The sequence below is a fragment of the Pistacia vera genome, unplaced genomic scaffold (genome assembly GCF_008641045.1).
Source record: "Pistacia vera cultivar Batoury unplaced genomic scaffold, PisVer_v2 Contig584, whole genome shotgun sequence".
In the NCBI taxonomy this organism is placed as follows: Eukaryota; Viridiplantae; Streptophyta; class Magnoliopsida; order Sapindales; family Anacardiaceae; genus Pistacia; species Pistacia vera.
The window spans coordinates 441,100-446,057 of NW_022196428.1; positions in this window are offsets into that span (position 1 = coordinate 441,100).

Genomic DNA, 4,958 nt, shown 5'->3' on the forward strand with positions numbered 1-4,958 from the left:
GTTAGAGATGCATATAGACAGGATGGAAAATGCATAAGCATATCCTCGTATACCGGTTGAGGAAAGATGAATATATGCTTTAGATGTAAATAATGCGTAAGCACGTCTCTTGATGATATGAGCTCTAGATGAATTTGAGGCTAGATGAGAGGAAATATGAATATATGCTTTAGATGATAATTAATGCGTAAGCATATCATCGCATTTTGGTTGACGAAAGATGAATATATGCTTTAGATGCTAAATAACGCGTAAGCACGCCTCCTGATGGTATGAGCTCTAGATGAATTTGAGGCTAGATGAAAGGAAAGATGAATATATGCTTTAGAGGCTAATTAACACGTAAGCATATCCTTGTATTCTAGTTGAGGAAAGATGAATATATGCTTTAGATGCTAAATAACGTGTAAGCACGCCTCCTGATGATATGAGCTCTAGATGAATTTGAGGCTAGATGAAAGGAAAGATGAATATATGCTTTAGATGCTAAATAACGCATAAGCATGCCTCCCAATGATATGAGTTCTAGATGAATTTGAGGCTAGATGATATGAAGTGCTTAAAATGCTAAGAAAATTTTGATCGCTAGACGTTGGATGATTTATATGCATTTAGTTGCATTACATGAGTTATGATGTTATTTACATTATGAGATTATTTGTACTCATGTTAGATGAAATTTACATGTTACGTCATAACATGTAATGTGTGTGCACTATGTTTACATATTTATTTATATGTGTACACTTGATGTTTTATATGACCATGGGGAAGATGATGAAAAGTATATGAGTTAGTAAAGAAAATGAACCATATTTAGTTGCAAAAGACATGTGGTATGTGAATGAATGTCAAATAACATACTTGGTATTAAATGGATCATTCCTTACTGAGCGATTAGCGCTCACCCTATCATTGTTGAATGTTTTACAAGTAATCCAGAAGTGAAGGATACTGGAGACAGCAAGGCTATGCGTGAAGGGAGATAATTTATTGTCATCCTGACCTTTTATCTTGATGTAAATAATGTAAATGACAAATGTTTTTGAAACACCTTTTTAAAGCTTCCACCATATGAATGAAAATGGCATTAATATGTTTTGATTGATTGATGCCCAAATGAATTCAAGTTTTTATTTTTATTTTATTTTTTAAGGTACAAATTTTGATCTTGTGGTACATCTTATAGTAATGTTTTGGACATTATTATTACTCTTGCACAATTTTTCTAAATACAACTAGTTCCCCAGGCATGAATTCTCTAGATTCTCATTAAGGGATATTCAGAGGGTATGTGACTGGGGAGGGGTTTTGCATCAAAGCCCTCTGCGGGTTTCTAGGACTAATTAGATACTATCGGAAGTTCGTCAATGGATATGGGAAAATCACCCTACCTTTAACTAATCTTCTCCGTAAGGATTCCTCTGTTTGGACTGAATTATCACAGAAAGCATTTGAAAAGCTGCAACGTGTTATGACTACTGTCCCAGTCCTCGCAATGCCAAACTTCTCAAAGATTGTCATCATTGAGACAAATGCTACAAGACACGGTATCGGGGCTATCCTAATGCAAGAAGGTAGGCCCTTGGCATTTTTTAGTCAAGGTCTTTCCAACCGCTCACGGCTTCAATCAATTTATGAGAGAGAGCTGATGGTGGTGGTTCTAACTATCCATAAATGGTGACATTACCTATTGGGCCAACGTTTCATCATTAGGACCGATCAACGAAGCCTCCATATCTGAAAGAGAAAAAGTTACAGGGCGAAGAACAACACAAATGGATAATCAAGTTGCTCGGGTTGGACTATGAGATACAATACAAACCAGGGTTAGACAATAAAGTTTTTGATGCCTTATCTAGATGTGATGGAACTGGCGAGTGTATTGCCATTTTGGTCTATTACTTTGCCAAAAAAGAAGAGTGGGCAGATGCCATTCAGCGGGACAACAAACTATGGAAAATTTGTCAATACCTGATTACTGATCCTTCCAGTCATCAACATTTTAGATTAGTTGGTTCCTTACTCTACTACGAGAGTCGCCTTGTGTTGCCCAAATCCAGTTCCCAGGTGTAGCAGCTTCTATGGGAATTTCACTCCTCCCTCGCAGGAGGTCATCCCGGTTATTTTCGTACTTACAAGAGATTGGAGCAAGTGGTATTTTAGGAAGGCATGAGGTAGAATGTCCAGGCTTATGTTAAGTCTTGTTCCGTTTGCCAACAGAATAAATACGATGCATTACAACCTGCGGGCCTTTTACAACTTCTGCCTATCCCCTCTCAAGTTTGAGAAGACGTATCCATGGATTTTATTGGAGGACTTCCTAAAGCTCATTGGATGGATACTATTTTGGTCGTGGTGGATCGCCTTATGAAGTACATCAATTTCCTTCCCTTGCACCACCCTTCTTTAGCTCAAAAGGTCACGAACCTATTCCTTAAAGAAATTTTCAGGTTGCATGGCTTTCCCTGCACCATCGTCTCCGACCGAGATATAGTTTTCATGAGCCTTTTCTAGGAGAAATGTTTAAACAGTCTGGGACACAACTCCACATGAACATAGCCTACCACCATCAAACGAAAGTCAATCGGAAGTTGTCAATCGTTGTGTCAAAACTTATCTCCGTTGTTGTGCAGGTCATCAACCTCAGCATTGGCCCAAATAGGTGGCTTGGGTAGAGTATTGGTTTAATACCACTTATAACCGTTCATCGAGAATGACTCTTTTTAAGGATCTCTATGGTCGGGACCCTCCCATCCTTTTGAAATACTGTGAAAAATCTTCAGTTGTGGATGTTGTGGATCAGCAACTGGTGGAACGCAATACCATTTTGGATGACTTAAAGCTGAATCTCGGTAAAGCTTAAGAAAACATGAAACAATATGCCAATGGTAAACGTCGAGAAGTTCACTTTTCCGTAGGGGACTCTGTCTACTTAAAACTCCAACCTTATCGCCTTAAGTCCCTAGCCCATCAAGTCAATGAGAAGCTCAGTCCCCGCTTCTATGGTCCCTTTTCCATTTCTGCAAAAGTTGGTTGCATTGCTTATCGCCTTACCCTACCCTCCACAACCCGTATACATGATGTTTTTCATGTCTCTCAATTGAAAAAAGCCACTTCCACACCCCTAGCAGCCCAACCCCTTCCTGACATCCTTACAAGTGACATGGTTTTGCAAACTGAACCTGAACAGGCCTTGCATAAATTGCGCCGCTCAATGGTAGCTATGAAGAATTGATCAAGTGGAAATCATTTCCCCATTGTGATAACACTTGGGAGGATTATGCCTCCATATGTCGCCAATTCCCTTCTTTCCACCTTGAGGACAGGGTGGCACTCCTTAGGGAGGGTAATGATGGACCCCCGACAATCAAATGGTATAACCACAACGGGGAGAAAGGGAAAAGCCATGCATAACCGATAGAGCAGCAGTACAACAAGCATGAAGAGTTAGTTAACAAAAGAATCAAGGGAATAAAAGGAAAGGAGAGAGAATATGTGTGATTTCATAGGGAACATAGTGGAAATTGTTAGGAAGAGCTGACCCTCGAAGATCAGCCTGTGCTCATTTCTTTATTGTTGTTCTTAATACAATTTTACATTTACTTTTATTGTAGTACAGTCACAAATCCTTAATACAAGCATCATTAGATTTGAGTTGATCTTTGTTTGTATTTTGATCTTTGATTGATTTCGGATTGTTGTGATTGATTGAATGTGGAATTGGTTGAGTAATCTACGCTGGTTCCATCATTTTCTAGCGTCTAAATAAACATCATTAGTCTAAATTTTATTAAATGTAAATTGTCTGCAACTAAAAGTTCTTGATTAGCTTTATATTTTGGATCTTTTTCTGAAAGAGTCATTCAATACATGGACTCCCTTGGTCATATGGCAACAATATTTAGTTAGAACAATTATTTGTCAAGGTTAAGAATAAATTAGACTGATGAAGCAAGACAAATTTATGCAGCATGGAAGCAAATCAAGAGAAACAGAGGAAAGAAAAACAGACGAGAGTTAAAGCTTTTTTCATTCACATATACGTCAATACAATGTACATGACCAACAAAATATAAAAAAACTAACGCACCATTCCTTAATTAAAGCACAACATACATAAAAAAGCAAAAGTTCCTTAAAATAAGGATCACCATGCATTTTAAACAAAAAACTTCAACTAATACAACTACTCTACTGACTTAAAAGACAGTAAGAGATACAAACAACCTCAATCATCTAACACTCCTCCTTGAGGTGTTTGTTATTTAATACACCAAGTTTCATTCTCAAATTTTCGAACTTAGGCTTAAGAAGAGCTTTGGTCAAAATCTGCCACCTAATCTTCTGAACTACAGTACATCAAGTTGATTTCACCTGTGTTTTCAGCCTCACGAATAGCATGAAACTTGACACTAATATGCTTAGTCCTACCATGATGAACCGGATTTTCGGTAATTGCTATGGCTGCCTTGTTATCCACAAAGAGTGTAACACTTCCTTGTTTATCTTGTCCCAACTCTGAAAGAATTTTTCGCATCCAAATGGCTTGATTAGCAGCACTTGCAATAGCTACATACTCCACTTCTACTGATGTTGAGCGACTATTTCTTGTTTTTTTGAGTTCCAACAGAACATAGCACTTCCAAATGAAAAATAGTAACTTGAAGTACTTTTAAAGTCATCTAAGCTCCCTGCCTAGTCACTGTCTAAGTAGCCTACAAGTTGACTACTACCCTCTTTAGAGAACCACAAACCAAAATCAATAGTTCCCCTTATGTATCATAACACCCTTTTGGCTGCACACCAGTAGGATTTTCTTGGTGAATGCATAAACCTGGACAGTAAAGATGTAGCAAACATTATATCTGGCCTGGTAGAGGATAAATAAAGCAGGCTGCCTATGAGACTTCTATATAATGTAGCATTTGCTTTCTTTTCTGAGTCATCAATCTTCT